The following is a 19,527-nucleotide window of genomic DNA, read 5'->3' as shown; positions in this document are numbered from 1 at the left end:
AACCGATTGCATGCACAGAAACGAGTGTCATCGCTGCTTAAATCTCAGATAAAATATACAACAGTATTGCACATTGCACTGTCCGCAAAAGATTTCATTAGCTGTAAAAATGCTTTGCAATGTCCTGCAATTGCACAAAGTGCAATGTAAATGGAAATACTTTCATTTAGAGATTAGCTCAGTTGTTGTCAGGAGTAAGTATGGAAAAGGAAATGGAGAAAGGAATGCCAAAAGTCTCAAGGGCAAGGATTGCTTCCACCTTCAGAAACATTTGCCAAGCGTGTGGTTGGAGATGTGGCTCTCGGATTGGGCTTAGCTGCAAAAAAATCCTTCACCAATGGCACAGAAACTCCTCGATGGACAATCATATTCTTCAACAAGTGTTTGCCAAAAATGAGTTTCATTGTCACTCTTTTTAAGGATGCGATTCTATTTTTATTTCTGGTTATAAGCTGCTCTTCACTTTATAGGATCAGCTGAGCCAGACTCTTGGTTTAGTAGCAACTTCAATCCTGTGCATCCACAAAGAGATGCGCTGTTTCATTGGAAGCTTCCTTTCTTTTCATCAAATAAATCACTTCTGGGATTCCCCACTGAACATAACACTGTGGCTGTCACTATCCTCCTTCAGGTGGATTTCTGGAAAGGTGAAAGAGCCTTGTACCCTGCTGATTCCACGTCACATTCAAGTCATTCTGTGATCAGGCTGATTCCACATCAGAATCCCACCACAGAGAGAGAGAGACAGAGAAAGAGAGAGAGAGAGAGAGAGAGAGAGAGAGCGAGAAAAGTCAATTTGGGATGAGGGAGCCCAGAAGTAGAGGGCATGGGTTCAGGGTGAGAGGTGAAAGATATAAAAGGACCTAAGGGGCAACTTTTTCACACAGAGGTGGTGCATGTATGAAACGAGCTGCCAAGGAAGTGGTCGAGGCTAGTACAATTACAACATTTAAAAAGCGTCTGGATGGGTATATGAATAGGAAGGGTTTGAAGGTATAAGGGCCAAGTGCTGGCAAATGGGACTGGATTAGGGTAAGGATATCTGGTTGGCAAGGACGAGTTGGACTGAATGGGTCTGTTTCCATGCTGTACATCTCTATGACTCTGACTCTATGAGAGAGCTTCATCACCATCGAGTAGCACAGCACAGAAACAGGTCCAACCTGTCCATGCTGGCCAGATATCCTAAATTAATCTTGTCCCATTTGCCAATATTTGGCCATATCCCTCTAAATCCTTCCTATTCATATACCCATCCAGATGCCTGTTAAATGTTGTGATTGTACCAGCTTCCATCATTTCCTGTGGCAGCTCATTCCACATGTACATGCACCACCATCGGTGTGGAAAAAGTTGTCCCTTAGGTCCCTTTTCAATTTTCTCCCCTCTCAACTTAAACCTGTGCCTTCGAGTTTTGGATTCCCCTATCCTTGCCCTTCATGATTTTATAAACCTCGAGAAGGTCACCCCTCACCTTCTGACACTCTAAAACAGCCCCAGCCTATTGTACCTCAGACCCTCCAACCCTGGCAACAGTCTTGCAAAACTTTTCTGTACCCTTTCAAACTTAACGGCATATTTCTCGTAGCAGGGAGACCAGAGTTGAACGCAGTGCTGCTACAGGGACTCAGGACTTGTCACAAACCTGACAGTATGGGCGGCACGGTGGCACAGTGGTTAGCACTGCTGCCTCACAGCGCCAGATACCTGGGTTCAATTCCCACCTCAGGCGACTGTCTGTGTGGAGTTTGCACGTTTTCCCCGTGTCTGCGTGGGTTTCCTCCGGGTGCTCCGGTTTCCTCCCACAGTCCAAAGATGTGCAGGTCAGGTGAATTGGCCATTCTAAATTGCCCGTAGTATTAGGTAAGGGGTAAATGTAGGGGTATGGGTGGGTTGCGCTTCGGCGGGGCGGTGTGGACTTGTTGGGCCGAAGGGCCTGTTTCCACACTGTAAGTAATCTAATCTAATCAAAGTAACCAACTTAGCTTTCCGATCATCAAATCTAAAATTATGTATTTAGCATTTTACAATGGATAACAAATTGTGGAGGAATTGATGAATTATGCCTTCGTGGGAAGACAGGGTATTCCTCGCAAGGTCGACTGATTTATTGAACGTTGTCTGATGTTTATTTTTTCCATGAGCAAATGCTCAGAAATCATACGTTTAGAAAAGGTAACAGATTCACACTGCCAATGGAGAAGTGAGTGAATGATAACTATGTCTGATCATGCCCTCATCAATTTTGAAATGTTCACTCCCAGCAGCAGAAACTAAAGAACATTTGGGAAGATGGGAAGCTGGTCTTTAAGTAATTTTTCTGCATTGACCCATACTATTTTGGCCACTTGCCAATTGTCAGCATCCAACTGGCACGCAATTATCACAATCATTAGATTGAAAGTAGTCGATATTGCTCAGTATATCAGGTAGTTTGCTTCAAGACACAAAGAACCTTTTTCTTTACATCGTCATAAAGATATATGGTTTCAAATATTAATATTTTACTTCAGTGATGAGATCCACATTCCAGCCTTCTAGAAAAAAAGTTATTTCACTGAAACAAAGTGACACTTGTGTCTATTTGCATTACTGTAGAGCCATGCATCATTTCATGCAGAAATAAGGTATATGGAGACCTCAAGAAAGACTGGAAATGTGAAAGGCGTTGTTTTCTGTGCTTTGGCAAAGCATTAATTAAGATAAGCAACTGGAAACAGGAAATGTTGGCATGAGCAGCATAATCTCAGGGTCAATTGATCTTTTAGAAAGCTGAGTGAACCCTTTATCGGTTATTTACAGATTTTAATTTTGTGGGCGGCACGGTGGCAGAGTGGTTAGCACTGCTGCCTCATAGCGCCAGAGACCCGGGTTCAATTCCCGCCTCAGGCGACTGACTGTGTGGAGTTTGCACGTTCTCCCCGTGTCTGCGTGGGTTTCCTCCGGGTGCTCCGGTTTCCTCCCACAGTCCAAAGATGTGCAGGTTAGGTGAATTGCTCATGCTAAATAGCTAAATTGCCCGTAGTGTTAGGTAAGGGGTAAATGTAGGGGTATGGGTGGGTTGCGTTTCGGCGGGTCGGTGTGGACTTGTTGGGCCGAAGGGCCTGTTTCCACACTGTAATATGATCTAATCTAATCTAGATCATGGATGGACTGCTCACTCGGGCAGCCCCTCTGTTTGGGGGTGAACTTCAGAGTGAGTGGGAATGTGGACTGGGCACCCCACCTATACTGGTTCTACCCTTGCCCAAGATTTTGGGGAGCGGGGGGAGGGGGGGGGGAATTTCAAGCCCAAGGTTCCCTCTGAACACTGGAGGCAAACAGGCCCCAACAGGCAACACCTACGCCCCTGCTTTCCTACACTGTGAAGGGGATAGGGAGCACTGGGAAGGTATTTGACTGTGACCATATCCATTTCCCCTAAATCAATGAGACAGCTAGCCTAATAATTATTAATCTACAGCTATGATGGATCACCTGTACTAATTATATTTTTCCTCTTCCTCCCCACCCACATTTCCTTCACCCCAGCCATTAATAAGATCTCCTGCCCTGAGAGGAGATTTCCCTCATGCTGTGGTATGAGCAATAACGGGAAGAGATGAAAGTATACAGTGAGAAAGAAAGAAATCAGATTCTTGATGTGATTAAAATTTTCCTGATATGCCCCCTAAAGGGTAAATGGTGACTTCAATATCTCACCTTTGCACAGCAACTACATATTTCCAGGCATTTCTCCAAAGTCCCAATTCTCGTCTCTTCCCCCAAGAAATGAGAAGGTGCCCGTTCCCAACATGTAAATCACAGCAAGGTCCTGAAGGCTGCAACTGTCCAAAAACTAGTCCCTGCCATTGGGCAACTACTTTCTCACGGCCACATCCCTGCAGCTCCAAGGTCACATTTGCTTCGACTCTTCACCCACACAGGTCGGCACTGGCAAACCCACCCAGCTCAACCATGCCTGCTAGGGGACCAACCCGCACACCATTATAACTCTCACACCATTATAACTCTTCAATATTTCACTTTGGAGCTCAGGGACACCTATGATTTGCAAACCTCTGCCAGTCACTCAGGGTTATGCACACACACCTCATGCATCTGCACAGGTTCTTAGCTTGCTCCCTCTGGACTCACTCACATTGTGGATGCATCCAGCCTCTGTCTCCTTCATATTACTTCCTTAGCATACACTCGCTGAATTCAGCATTGCCTTTGGGCCTGACAGACTCTGTATTGTGCGCATTGATGTCTCAATGCGCAAGGTTGTTAGTGCTCAGTTACAGAGTTCCAGCCTCTGTAGCCTGAATTGCTTTTCATCACAGAGGAACAGGCAGGCATTTTGTCATGGTTTAAAGCACTGAACAATCAATGATGCCCGTCGCTGTGTGGCACCATGCACCAGCAATGGCACACTGGCAGCAAAAATATTGCATGCACTTCACCCAAAGGATCAAGTGTAAAAGTAAAAAGGAGACCATGGGAAGCTAGGAGTGAAGCATGGAGCCAGGCAGTCACGGGGGGCACTGACACAATTCATTCGATTCCAGTCTAGGAGACTGGCCACAGTCAATCAGTTAGGCACTCTGTTCTACCACAGCCCGGCAATCCATCCTTTGCGGTCTAGAGATTGGACCAGGTTAGTCCTGTAGGTCAAGTGCAAGCAGTGCAGGAATTGCAGGTAATTGAGATGTCCCCAGTGAGTGGATAGGAAGGGTAGAGGGCAGGGAAGGTAAATAGTTCGGAAGGATGAATTGGGTGAGAGCTGTTCAGTGGATAGAGTACCTGCAATACTGACAGGTGTACTCCATGATTCTTGTGTGATGTGTACGCAGTGGCAGAGTTTGAGTGAATAGTGGCACTTGGGGTGCACGATAACTGGGGGGGTGGGGTGGGGGGGGTGGGGTGGGGAAGGTCGCAGCATTCATCTTCTTTCTGCACTGCTGGGTGTCCAACCTCACCTGGGACAGTGCACTGACTTGGGCTATTATTTTTGGCCAGGCCAGCTTGGTCTGATGGTGTCACCTCCAGTGACAGTCAACCAAAAAAGGGACTGCCCTCATCTCCCCCATCCTTCAGGTTCTCCATCCAGGAAGTGGGCACCTAGCTTGCCTTCCTTCTGGGTCAGATTTGCAATGATTAGGCCTGAGTAGCACAGTGTGAGAGCTCATCGCTGGCTTTGCAGCAGCTAAAGTGGGGTGAAGCTTGTTTTTAAATGTAGCTTCAAATGAGAGCTATGTACACTGGGAAGTCTCAATACTTCCAGCCGCTCCGACAATCCGATTCCCACAAAAATGCACCCAAGAGCTGGGTCGCATAATGAATAAGATGAAGAGCGGAAGATTATGTCAGAGATTTCACGCTGGACTGTGGCAGACCAGATACCATGAAACTAACCAACAGTAACTACACTGGGAAAATTCCACTCCTATCAAGGGAGGGCATCTCATGACAAAAATCCTTGGAAGACTGCATTTACAGTAGAACAGCTTATCACTAACATTGTGTAGTACACGTAAAATGATGAAATATTTTTCCATAACCAAAGGCTGTATGTATCTCCTCTGCTAATTCTGTAATGTTTTATCCTGTGTAAACAGTCCCCTCTCACTCACTGATGGTATAGTATTGATGGCTGTCTCTATATTTGACCGTTAGCCTTTTCATTCCTGCCACTCACCTCAGACCTCTCATTCCCTCAGCTGTTCTCTCATGCTCAATTTCTTTAATGTCTTAGAGCTTGTACCCATTAAATGACTGTGCTGTTTCAACTTCTGTATAAATTCTGATTTTGTTTCCGATGTATCCACACGCCTGCTTGGAATTAATTTCTCTGTTCTTATGCATGCGAAAAGCTGCCCCCCCCCCCACCTTTCAGATGCCAATATACCTGCTGCATATTTCAAACATCCCTCTTATTGTCTCAAATTTTCAGCATTTTGTTCTTTTGCCTGCGTGCACCCAATCCCATTCCTCCTGACTGCCATCCTTGCTTAGCAGAAGTACACTAATGCAAGTGAACAGGGCTGCCACTAGAGGTCACATGCAAGTGAATATTGTAACATGAGACTACACATTTTCTGCAGCACAATACCCAGTAAATAAATGCTATTTTTTTACAGCTTATGTCTCAACATCAAAACTCAATTTTGCAAAAAGCAAAACCTGCCAAATCTTTTGATTTTGTTGATCAACGCTCCAAAACAATAGCAAGATTGTCAAAGAGCATTGCATGTATTGACATGCAGATGGCACGGATTGTTCGTTCTGTCGCTCAGCTAAGCATGAATATAACACAATATTTTTACATGCTTTTAATGTTTACGAAATGTCGTAGAGGGGAAATTGGATACCTATTTGAAGAAGGATATATCAGCAGGGCCACTTACCAATTGCTGAAATTGCAGTGTTTAAGAAAGATCTTAAAGGTGTCGAGAGAGATACTGCATTTTCTTGTAATGTGGAGGGTTTATGAAGCGGAGGCGATTTAGTGAGACAAAGGTATGAAAGGGAATTCATTGTGTGTTAACATTGAAGGTACAGGCTCTCAGAATGAAGCACGTTGAACAGGAAATTTATAAGAAGGTAGGGTCATGGGAATAAAGAGTTGAAGAAGTGAGTGGGATGTAGGGGCTGAAACACTGGATAAGGTTGGCAGGATGGAAAAGGATGAAGTCATGAAGAGACTTGAACATTTGAAGCAGAACTTTAAACTTGAATTGTGGAAGTTGGCTGACAACATAAAATGAGTTCGGCAGGGAAGATCAGCCAGGATGAAACAGGACACTGCTGCTACAAACAGGGACCAGCCTGAAGGGTAATAGCGATGGTGAGGGCATATCATTTGCAGTTGGAATAGAAGAGAGCAACTTCCTTTGCTGGATTTATTTTTCTTGAGGAAATTGTCACTTATCCAAGGTGGGATGTCAACTAAGTAGAAACAAAATTAGAAGTTGCTGGAAAAGCTCAGCAGTCTGGCAGCATCTGTGAAGAGGTATTGGAGTTAACGTTTCGGGTCTGGTGACCCTTCCCCAGAGGAAAGGCAGAAATGTATATAAGTAGATTGGGTTACAAGTTTTGTAAAATGAGTACTATTCCATTTCTTATTATTTATAGAAATTTATTTTCTGACACTCACATTACAAAAGCTATGTGCATGTATTTACAGACCATAAGCATCTTCAGTATTTAAGGGAGTTTTTAAAACCTGCTCAAACAGAGTACAGGACTTTTTTAATTCATGGAAGGGTGAGAGGTCAGTGTCTTTGGATTGTGGAAATATCTTAGGATCGGATAGTGGACCGATTTGTAGTTTCCAAAGAAAAGATACAATGAAGCAGTCTATGAAAGTCAGAAAGCACCTTGCAGCTCTTCTGCCTAACGTAGAAAGGAAAGCAAGACACTTTAAACTTGGTTCTCCTCTTCATGCTGAGGCAAGATGCCTGTCTGTTACTTTGAGCCTATGGTCACCCTGGCCCAGCCGCAGGATGTTTATCAGTAAGAAGGTGCTTGCCACTGCAGACATGGAGAACCCAGCCTGAAACGCCTGTTTATCATCCAGCGCCACATCAGATGTGCTGGCCAGCCATCAGAAAGGAGCAGATGACTGCTTTTTAAGTCTCTGATGAAGCTGAAGCCTGAAAGAGTTGAAGTTGTGGTCTTAGATACCTTTCATCAATTAAAAGGCATTATGCACCTAAAATCTGCTCAGAGTTGTCCTGAGGATAGACCAAATTGGGGTGAAGGCCCTGCAGATGGGGACCGTAAGCTCCCTGGAGTTAGCCAGGGTGGAATCCATAGGAAACAGTGGTGAATGGTAATGACAGTGAAGTGAGAGCTGCAGACTCAGACATGTTCATTCATGGAATAGAAAGAAATGCTGGAAAGCCACGGGAGAGGAAACAGTGACAAGCCACACAATGATGTGCCCCAGGGAGGAAGTGGCTTATACCGTGTGGTTTGCCCGAGGCTGCACAGCGCCAAGGGGTTAGGCTGGAGTTTGAGCTTGGGGTAGAAAATTGGCAATAGGCCATAATGGACAAACACGCCTTGCTTCTGACTGCAGGCTGCACAGGCATGGAAAGATTCCAATAGTCATTCAGTAAAGAGACACTTGGAACTATAAAGCATTTCCTAATTTATTAACTCATAATATTCTCACGACAAAACAAACCTTGGGTGAGGAGGCAGTGGATGATTTAAAGGAAGTGGTAATTGAGAGGTAGTGAGATTATCACTGGGTTTAATTCAAACCCAGAATGAAGGGGTTAAAGCTCACTCTGACACCCCCACCAATCATACATCAGTGACCTTATGTTAGACTAAAGGCTCTCTGATTGTTAATCATGGAAACATTTACAGAGAGCATGATTGAGAATTTTTTTGACGTGTGACAGACTAGATCCAGAGTTCCACACAGTCAGACAATTCAGACATTTTTGACTGAGGGGAATAAATGGATGCAAATTGATTTGGATAGAAATAGTCATTACTTTCAGTAGATATAGTCATTAGAGAGTCATTAATAAACCTAAACAGCTGATCCATAAAAATTACATATTTAAGGAAATCATGAGATCAATAACAATCCTTTTCTCTCCTGTAAACTAACTTAAGGGCAAAAAGTTACATTCAATTGTTGACAGCTCAGAAAAAGTAATGATCATTTCATCATATCTTCACACAGTATGGATATTTGGAACACATTTTGCCTTTCGCTTCAAAATTGTCTCCTCCACAGAAAAATGTTCCTATATTTGGGCTGAATTAATTCATAGAATCTTTAACTTTGTTTTCCAAAACTATGTTGCCATTTCGAGGAGTATCATTTGACCATCAGTTATGTACTTGTGCAGAATGCTCCTGATACGAACCTTAGGTAACATTGCAAATAGTCATAATCGCTTCAAGGTAGGATCATTCCCATACAAATTACAATGTCATCAGACAATTTTAAAGAAAAAAATTGAGTTTTTCACATTTACAGAAGGAAAAGCTACATAGAAAACAATTGTGACCTATAGTGAGTAACCAGTTTGATTTAACCGAGGGGAGTCCAGATCACATCACGATCTGGTCATTTAATAACGCAATCTTGACTTGGCTACATTAAGAAGATGACAATATATTTTCATTTTAAAAGAAAAAGCTGTGCTTTAATGCAGCTTATTTTGATAGAAATTTGCAGTCCCATTTTTGTCTAAAATGTGTGCACAGGCTATAATTGGGATATGATTCCAGTGGCAAGCCAGTATATGTCCAGTCTTGTTCTATGAACAAAGGCAGTGTGTTACGGTAGACTATTTAACCATGGGTAACTCGCAATCAAGCCCAAATTTGTTGTTGGCAACATTTTGCACATACTTAAAAAGGACAGTGACCAGCAGCAGAATCCACAGTTGATTTCCCCCTCCTCCCGATAGCCCTGCAAGACTAAATCCACTTATCTCAGCCAAGCTGTGATTCCTTAGGTCAGAGAGTAGGGGCTCGAAATCTGAATCATGTAAATCAGTGGCACAGAGTCTCCTTTTTAACCTATGGATGGGGGAGGGTACTTCCAACTTGGGACTGTGGTTTCATTGATGACAGCTGATATGTCCTCGAGGCAAGATGATGTTCCTGCTATTGGAAGAATTATCCTCTATTCTCTCACAGAATTTAATAATAAAGGGACTATCAGATGTTTCTTAACCCTTTAAAGCCTGATACTGCATTGCAGGCATCCAAAGAGATACAATTAACTGTTGAAGTGCTGAAGCAGATATTTCCCCTGTATCCAATTCTCACCAAATCCTATCCAAAACAAAAAAAATTCAAGCGATCCATGGAGTTTTGAACTGCACTACACCTGTAATTGATTGTTGATTCTGATTATTGAAGATCTCTATTTATAGCAAAGCACATTTTCACCTTTGTGAAAGATACACATTCACTTTTTGCTTTAGAAACCGTGGGAAGTTCAGGGCTGAAAATCTGCTTTTATTTCTTAATAATTACTGAAGGGTCGATCCATGCAAACATACCCCAAGTTTTAACCTTAGCAAAATGTGACAGAGACAAGGCATTTCAGGGGAGTCTTCATTCAAAAGTCTCTCAAATTTCTGACCACTCATTGAAAAGCAAACGTAGGAAACCTTTTGCCACATCATCTCACCCAGCAGTTTGACATCAGTTACCTTTTTGGTTAAATCTATCAATCTATGAATGATTGCAACCGGGTTGGTTTCCGTGTCAGGGTTTGGATTGTTTGATTAGGAGGAAGGGAAAAAAAAGAACAGCAAGGGAGAAGGCAGCCGGCGGTCACAAGATTAATTGCTTGCTGTTTATTTTTTACGAATGGCAAAGTGTAATGGCAATGATCTCGACAGGCTGTTCACGGAAATAAATGAACACACTAGCCAGGCGTTTTAACCACTAATTAATGACTACTGTTTTTCATGTGGAAATCTGATTTCTGACTGACCCAACTTCCCACAGTCGCCCTGAAGTGTCCCAATCGTTCCCCACCAGCCAGTTTGTATATTCCCCCTCAGCATCTATTGCTCCACGTTTACATTGATCCGCTTGGCTCTCGGAGACTGGCAGAGTGAAATAACTAGTAGCTTTTTAAAAAAAAAATGTCAAAAGAGATCCATTCGGGCAAAAACCCGGTGACGGAAAACAGATGATCAAAACTCAAATGTGGTTCCCTTAGCTGAACGCACCCACAAATTATTACTCAGCAGGAAAACAGATGAACGCCGACTTCACTGAGCAAGGCTGGCCCGATTGGAGTTCTGCGCTCGCCAGGTCTACACTTTGGGTCATACCGACCTCTTCACTCGATCCAACACCAGACAGTGCGACATTACTTCCCCTCATCAAATTATAACTAGCCTTCAAAGCACTTTGAAAGTGTGATCTCCAAGGTGCTGGCGGGGGGGGGGGGGGAAAGAGTTAAAGGGAAAAACCCCACCCTGATTACCCGGGGGAAAGAGAAAAAAAAAGACGAAAAAAATTCGCCACCTCCGACAGGTTCAATGCTCTGACATTAGGAGCTGGCTTCCGATGAAAACTTCGCTGAAGTACAGCGTTCAGCAGGCGTGCCTTTTTTGGGGGGAGTGTGTGTGAGGGGGGGTGGATACACCTGCTTTTTACCCGTCACCTATCTGACAATGTGGCATCTTTCGCAAATATTATCAACATTGCAATGAGAATCGGTTCTTCTGTGAATATTCCCCAAAACAAAACAAGCAGCCGCTTACCTTTCCCATTCTCCGCAGGTACGGTTTGGATATGACAGACTGAACAAGTAACTTGGCTGTCCCATTGTATGCAATAATCCACCAAAGCAAAACTTGGCCAATTCTAACGGGTCCCTCTCATTGTGGTACTTTCCGTCTCCTTTCAGTTAGTCCCTTGCCGTGTTAGCGCTGTCTATGACCGTCTGCTTGTTGGCTTCGAACCTCTGTTGCACTGCCTAGTACATACAGTACAGGAAATACCTTCAGGCGCTTGGAAATTGATGCCGCCCATGTGCCGATCTGATTTGTTGCTGTGCTGGTGATGTCATGGCTGGCACACCTACTTGATCTATATGCACGCTGTGAATTTGAAGGATAGCTGAGGAATGTCGAATGCACAGGGCAGCAAGCTGTGCTGCTCTGTTCAGGTCACACACTTGCTCAGCTTCATGGATGATGCTACAAAGGTCATTTCCAACTCCATTCTGCTATTAAAATGCATTGAACAGGCATTTGCAATTGACCCTGCCTCCCATACAGCTTACTTCCCCAAATTATGCACAATTTGATACAACTTCTACTTAAAGATTTACTATAAATGAATTAAACCACTAAATATTAAAGCGATTTAATATAAATCCACAATCCATAAGAGGTAGACATTGCCAGCATATTTAAGTAAAAGTTGCTACAGCCGAGATTTAGCACAGAAGTTCTCTGTACATTACTTTCTAATTATATAAATATTCCAAAGGTCTTGCTATATATTTAAGCAATAATTGACGAGGGAGGTGCAAGTAATCATTCTTTGCTAAGCAACAATGATAAACCTGTCACTGGCATTGGTTTCAAAAGTGCCCAGTGATGCCCCGTCTTTGAGCCCATTGTTTAAATTAGTCCTAGTATTCCATTCACTAATCTGTCAGAATGGGGAAAAGAAAATCGATCGCCATTTTAAAATTAAATCTCCCAATGGTTTTCCAACTTCTAATAGCAACTGCTGATGTGAACAGAATCTTAATACACAGATATGATGAGATCACAGTAAAATTCTAAAACCAACCTTCTGAGTATGTCTGTCCCGTACGGTCAGTCACTATGGCCAATCACATCATTTATAACTCTTCCACAGTATTTGTAAGTCATTCAGCAGAATGGTTATTAATCCTTGAAGATCACTTGCATTATTATTATTTTACAAGGAACAAAGATTTACAATTCTATTGGTTCATTCTGTAAAACAAATGACAACCCACAATAGAGAAGCTTTCCAGCTTCTGAATGTCAACAGTACTCCAAGGCTGAGTTATAGTTTGAAACTAATTGATGGCTAATTGTGACTACTTAACCAGAACAGTGTTTTATTTCCCTTAACCGTCCATTCTCTTGAGGATGTAGCAGCTAGTTTTGGTGTGTCAGCTCAGTAGCAACCCTTGTGAAAATGGTTAATTTTCAAGTTCTGAGCCCAGGCAGTGAATGCCCTTGTGGCATTTGCCAATGGGTGCATTGCAACCAAGTCAGATCTTGTCCTTCTCTGACATCGAGCAGAAAGAATGCCATTCCGATTGGCACTGATAAATTGGACACTTTATGTCTTTCCCCAGTCGAAAGCCACAAGAGAATGTGAGAGCAGCTAATTCAACACCAGAGCAGGAAATCAATTTGGGGCTTTCTTGGCCCTTGGGGATCATTAGCATGTATTTATACCTGAAACCATCAAGGGCAAACAATGTATTTTCTCTTTAAATCGTTCTGTAATTACATCTGCTCATTTAGTGAGTGAAATGCAAAAGGAAAATTAAAGAATCTTTTGGACTGTTGTATCCAGCCAATACAGACAGCTTCCTCTGCAGTGCAGCTTTGTAGCAAAAGTAGGTTTAACATGAAACCGAATCATGTAGCAAAGACTATAATCAAGTCTTGTTGAGTTCGGACATGCTTTTTTCTCCCTCGTCCACGAGTCTTGACATTCATAAATTCACTAGTGACCTGCAGCTGTACATTACACTTGCTTCCCTCTTCCAGTCAGAGGTCAAGGGGAGATGGAAAGACACCTGTGGTTCAGCAAAAATGTTACGCTTAACAGAGTAGAGGAAATGAATCACAAGTGAGTACCAAAAGATCCACATAAGGTGTTATTGCTTTGACTTCTCATACCATTACTATCAGGTGGCAGGGACAATCTAAGAAACAGGGGATAGCCTTACAATACCAAAGACAATTGGATATCGTATGGATAAGAACAGAGAGGTCTGAACAGAGATGATGGCTCTGATTAAAGAAGAGCAGAGAAACAAATAAGTGGGAGGAAAGGAACCAGCAAACATAGATAAACCAGATATCCAAAGAGAGAAGGAATAAAATATACAAAACCTTGAATAGACAGAGATAGAGCGAGCAAATGAGAGATATACACACATACAACCATATAAATAGGGAAACAGATAAAAAACAAAATAAAAGAGAAACATTAACATTGACAGCAAAGAAAAGCCGAATGAAACTATTATGGATTTTGTCAAAACCAATAAACAGGAATGAAGAGAAATACAGAAATGCTAGGCAGAAAACACTATAGGCTCTCAATAAGTGATAGTCACCAAGTAATCCTACAGAATTCAGAAGAATCTAACCAGATTGTGGTACAAATGTGGAACTCACTACCATTGGGAGAGGTGAGACAAATGGTTTAGTTGCACTGAAAAGGAAATGAGACAATTTATGAGAGGTAATGAAATAACTGGTCACAATAGTAGATTTAGAAAAAAATAATAGAGGAGGAGGCTTGCTTGCCGCATCATGGACAATTTGGGTCAAATGGCCTTTGATAAACCTTGCAATATGAAAAACTGACAGAACATAATCTAAACCTGAGAAAGAAATAAGATATGAATCAAGTTTCAACTGTTCCATTTTGATTCTTACATTAATAATTCTTTATATCATATTGAGCTTGTTGTTAATGACTATTTGACTACAACATGGATCATTTAGACCCAGTGAATGGTGAGAACAGAGAAAACCCTAGGGGTGGAAAGATATGGAAGAAAGAAGAAGATAATTATGATGGTGGGGGCACATAATGGGGAATAATGTGTAATTCTGTGCTTTTGAAAGTATTGGGTTGGAGAGCACAGGGAAAGAAATCTAGAGGGCGGATGATATCTCCGATGCTATTTGTTGCACCTATGCTGCTTCAACCAAGGACATCTTGTGGGCAAAAAAAAAGACAGTCAGAATTACAGTGATGGTGAGCAAAGAGCACTATGGACAGCATTTTCATCTTCAGGATGGGTTGCAGAAATTAAGAAATTTCTGAAATTGGTGCACTGGCCTTCAGAAACATTGCCTGACCAAATGGGCTTTCCATTCTGGTAGGGAACTTGAAGGTTGGGTGCATGCTGAGGATAGTCTTGCCATCCCCAGAAATAGTGTGGGGACAAGTGTGTGAAATTAAAGTGCATGGGATTGGAGATTATTTACTGATTGGTTAGTGGACAGAAAATAAATGATTTATCCAGGTCTTTATCTGATTGGCAGGTAGTGACTAATGGTCTACCACAGTAATCAGTGCTGAGACCCCAGCTACTCACAATATATATGAATGATTTGAATGAGGGAACTAAATGTAATATCTCCAAATTTGCAGATAACACAAAGCTGGGTGGGAGGGTGAGCAGTAAAGAGGCTGCAGAGATGCTTCAGTGTGATTTGCACAGGCTGAGTCAGTGGGCAAAGCATGGCAGATGCGTTATGATATTGAAAAATGTGTGGTTGTCAGCTTTGGTAGAAGAACAAGGAAGGCAGGTTATTCTCTGAATAGCTATAAATTGATAGAGGGTAAGTGCAACGAGACCGACATATCCTCATGCACCAGTCGCTGAAGGTAAGCACACAAGTGCAGCAGGTAGTAAAGAAAGCAAAGGATATGTTGGTCTTCATAGTGAGATGATTCAAATACAGGAGTAGGCATGTCTTGCTGCAATTATAGAGGGCCTTGGTGATATCACATCTGGAGTACTGTGTGGCATGTCGGTCTCCTTTTCTCAGGAATGATGTTCGTACTATAGAGGCCGCACAATGGAGATTTACCAGATTGAATCCTGGTGTTGCAGTACTAATGTATGAGGAGAGGCTGAATCAGTTAGGATTTAGTTAGGGTTCACTGGAGTTCAAAAGAATGAGGAAGATATCATAGAAACCAATAAAGCAGGACTTGACAAAGTAAAGGCAGAGGAATCACTGTGTAATGAGACAGGAATAATTAATGACTTCATAGTTAGGGATCCTATTGGAAGGAGCGATCACAGTATCGTTGAATTTAAAATACAGATGGAGAGTGTGAAGATAAAATTCAGGGTCCTGTGCTTAAACAAGGAAGACTATAGGATGAGGGAAGAGTTAGCTAAAGTAGACTGAAAACAAAAACTTTATGGTGGGACAATTGACGAACAGTGGAGGACTTTCAAAGCAATTTTGCAAAGGGCTCAACAAAAGTATATTCCAATGAAAAGGAAGGACTGTAAGAAAAGGGGTAATCTGCCATGGGTGTCTAAGGAAGTAATGGAGAGTATCAAATTGAAAAACAAGGCAAAAAAAGTGGCCAAGATCAGCAGGAAAGCTTTAAAGGTCACTCAAAGAGCTATAAGGAAAAGTAAGATAGAACATGAGGAAAAAAACCAACTCAGAATGTAAAGACAGATAGCAAAAGTTTCTATAAATATATAAAATAAAGAAGGGTGGCGAAAGTAAATATTGGTCCTTTAGAGGATGAGTGGAAGACATGAATAACCTGCTAGTAATTGACAAAGAGATGAAGGTAGGTGTGGACCTGGAAACAATCATTATCATGGAAGAGGTAGTGTTGGACAAGATAATGGAGCTCAGGATAGACAAGTCTCCTGGCCCTGATGGAATGCATCCCAGGGTACTAAAAGAGATGATGGGTGAAATAGTAGGTTTCTGGGACAGTTCCAGCAGATTAGAAAACAGCTAATGCGATGCCACTGTTTAAAGAGGGAGTTAGACAAAGATGGGAAATTATAGACCAGTTAGCTTAACTTCTGAAGTGGGGAAGATGCTTAAGTCTATTATCAAGGAAGAAATAGCAAGGCATCTAGATAGAAGTGGCCCATTTGGGCAGACACAGCGTGGGTTCATGAAGCGCAGGTCATGCTTAGCTAATCCTTTGGAATTCTATGAAGATATTGTGAGCACAGTGGACAACAGGAACCCAGTGGATGTGGTGTACCAAGATTTCCAAAAGGCCTTTGACAAGGTGCCGCACAAAAGGCTGCTAAAAAAGGTAAAGATGAATATCGGTAAAGTATTAGCATGATAGAGGATTGATTAACTAACGAGAAGCAAAGAGTGTGGATATATGAGTGCTATTCTGGATGGCAATCATTAACTAGTGGTGTGTCTCAGGAATCAGTGTTGGGACCACAAATATTGACAACTTACATAGATGATTTGGAGTTCGGGACCACGTGTAGTATGTCAAATTTTACAGATGACACTAAGATGAATAGCAGAGCAAAGTGTGCAGAGGACTGTGAAACTTTGCAGAGGAACAAAGATACTTTAAGTGAGTGGGCAAAGGTCTGGCAGATGGAATATAATGTTAATAAATGTGAAGTCATCCATTTTTGTAGGAGTAACAGTAAAAAGGACTATTACTTGAATGGTAAAAAGTTGCAGCATGCTGCTATGTGGAAGGATCTGGGTGTCCTTGTGCATGAATCACAGAAGGTTGGTCTGCAGGTACAACAAATAATTAGGAAAGCAAATGGAATTTTGTCCTTCATTGCTAAAGAGATTGAGTTTAAAAGCAGGGAGGTTGTGTTGCAGCTGCATAGGAAGGCCACACCTGGAGTATTGTGTTTTGGTCTCCTTACTTGAGAAAGGATGGACTAGTACTGGAAAGGGTACAGAAGAGATTCACTAGGTTGATTCCGGAGTTGAGAGGATTAGTTTATGAGGTGAGACTGAGTAGAATGGGATTATATTCATTGAAATTTAGAGGAATGAGAGGGGAATCTTATAGAAATATATAAAATTATAAAGGCAAGATAGATGCAGAAAGGATGTTTCCACTGACAGGTGAAACTAGGACAAGAGGACATAGCCTGAAAATTCGAGGGAGCAGATTTAGGACTGAATTGAGAAGGGACTTCTTCAGCCAGAGGGTTGTAAATCTATGGAATTACCTTCCCAGGGAAGTAGTAAATACTTTTAAAGCTAAGTTTCTTTTGAACAATAAAGGAATTGAAGGTTATGGTGAGTGGGCAGGTAAGTGGAGCTGAGGCCTCAAAAAGATCAGCCATGAACTTATTGAATGGCAAAGCAGGCTTGAAGGGCCAGACGGCCTACTCCTGCTCCCAGTTCTTATGTTCTGATGTTCCTAATAGCAGGGGAATCCAGAACCACTGGTCACATCTAAGATATGGGGTAAACCATTTCAGACTGAGATGTGGAGAAATGTCTTCATCCAGAGAGTGGTGAGCCTGTGGGATTTACTACCACAGAAAGCTATCGAGGCCAAAGCATTGCATGATTTCAAGAAGGAGTTGGGAAAGAAAGGTAGACATGGAATAGGCTTTGAAAGAACGGAATGGGAATTAAGGAGAACCGGACAAAGAGGAAGGTATGTGATAGGGTGGAGGGCAGGAAAGATTAAATCACAAAAGGTTTCATGGTACAAAGCCTGATGGAATAATTATTGAACAAGTACAGGAATAAGGTAAGCACACAGTGCAGCAGTCTGGAAAGAAAGCAAAGATTCCTGAAGAAGGGCTGATGCCCAAAACGTCGATTCTCCTGTTCCTTGGATGCTGCCTGACCTGCTGCGCTTTTCCAGCAACACATTTTCAACTCTGATCTCCAGCATCTGCAGTCCTCACTTTCTCCTGTAAAGAAAGCAATTCTGGTTCAACTAAGGACATGATGTGGGAATAAAAATACAGTGAGAATCACAGTGATGGTGAGTAAGGAGGATATTTGACAGCATTTTCATCTTCAAGGTGGTCGTAGAAGTGTGTCCAGAAAATGTGTGAATGTCCGCAGTGCCCCAGTCTGAACACAGATGAGGGATAAAATGATCCAGCAGTAAAAGAAGACACAATGCAAAGAGGGGAGAAGGTTATGATTGAAAATAGTTGAATATTGCGAAGTCCAGAAGTTGTAATCTTCCCTGTCCTTCACTCTATCACAGACCTTCACTTTCATTCTTTCTCGTATTCTTTCCTCTCTCATTTGCTCCAAACATGTTGCATTTTAAACTCCTCTCAGTTCTGATGAATGATCACAGATCTGAAAGGTTAAGTCTGTTTTGCTTTCCACACCTGCTGAGTGTTTTCAACATCTTCTGTAGTTACTTCAACTTCCCAGCAATGTTGCATTGTGCCAACTCAAATGGAGATTACCATGAACGCAATGTGTTGCATGCACCTATTAATGCCCAACCAGTTGGTTGGCCCATACAAGTACCGCAAGAAATAACAAATCCTTGTGAAACCCTTGTGTACACCAGACCATGAACATCACCCAAACTCAGCTGAATGAACAACATCCCACTCCCACCATACCCCATTCTTATTTTTCTTCACCTCATAACTGAGAGCAAGAAGGAAAATGAGCCATGTAGTGTGTTATATTATTAACACACAGACCATTTAGAAAATGTAGGTCATCATATTTTCTTGAAGATACTAAGTGACAAAACTGCAACATGACATTGCAGAATATATTGAAGGTTTTTTGATTAATTTGAGAAACAGCATATTATCCACACTTATCATAAGAACTATCATAAGATATACATTCATTTTTAATATATTTGCATTTAGATGAATTCTGCAAATAAGTAAATGTTTTCAGGCCATAAAGATCATAGCTCTTTATGGTACAGAAAGTCCACTTGATAATCTCAGCGCTAGACAGAATTAGCATATTGCCATGAACTCCAGCTAACATGACAGCATTAGGCTTATCCCCTAGTTAGCTGTTCTTTTCATCAAACCAGCGACAGAGTCACTGTCTTCCTATCTATGTAACAGATGAATTAACATATAAAAGGGTTAGTGTCTGCGACACAATGTATTTGAAAACAATTGTTTTCAGACTGATGCTACAGTGCAGAATATTAATACAGAACATTTTAAATACTTCCAATTCTCTAATGACTCCTAGCACTCGGTTCATTAGGTGACATTTCATGGGTGCCAATCTACATGTGCTAACAGGCGGGGAGGCCTAAAATTGGGTGACAGATGTCATGAACATTAACTGCCTGCTGCCATTGATA

At 42.0% G+C, this 19,527-nt stretch overlaps 1 protein-coding gene across 5 annotated transcripts in view; it reads right to left on the bottom strand.

Moving 5' to 3' along the window:
* LOC140482861 (muscarinic acetylcholine receptor M3-like) overlaps positions 1-19,527 on the bottom strand; it is a 664,163-nt gene that overhangs the window by 229,006 nt on the left and 415,630 nt on the right. For 3 of the 5 annotated variants that reach the window (XM_072580568.1, XM_072580566.1, XM_072580570.1), the window contains exon 1: positions 11,244-11,442. The exons of the other annotated variants lie outside the window; for them this stretch is intronic. The gene's annotated coding sequence lies outside the window, so the exon portion shown is untranslated. Of the gene's footprint in view, positions 1-11,243; positions 11,443-19,527 lie in introns of those variants that run through there. 5 annotated transcript variants of the gene reach the window in all.

Source organism: Chiloscyllium punctatum, chromosome 11 (assembly GCF_047496795.1).
Source record: "Chiloscyllium punctatum isolate Juve2018m chromosome 11, sChiPun1.3, whole genome shotgun sequence".
Lineage (NCBI taxonomy): Eukaryota > Metazoa > Chordata > Chondrichthyes > Orectolobiformes > Hemiscylliidae > Chiloscyllium > Chiloscyllium punctatum.
Note: the sequence above shows the minus strand (reverse complement) of the source record. Positions and strands in the feature narration are given on the sequence as shown.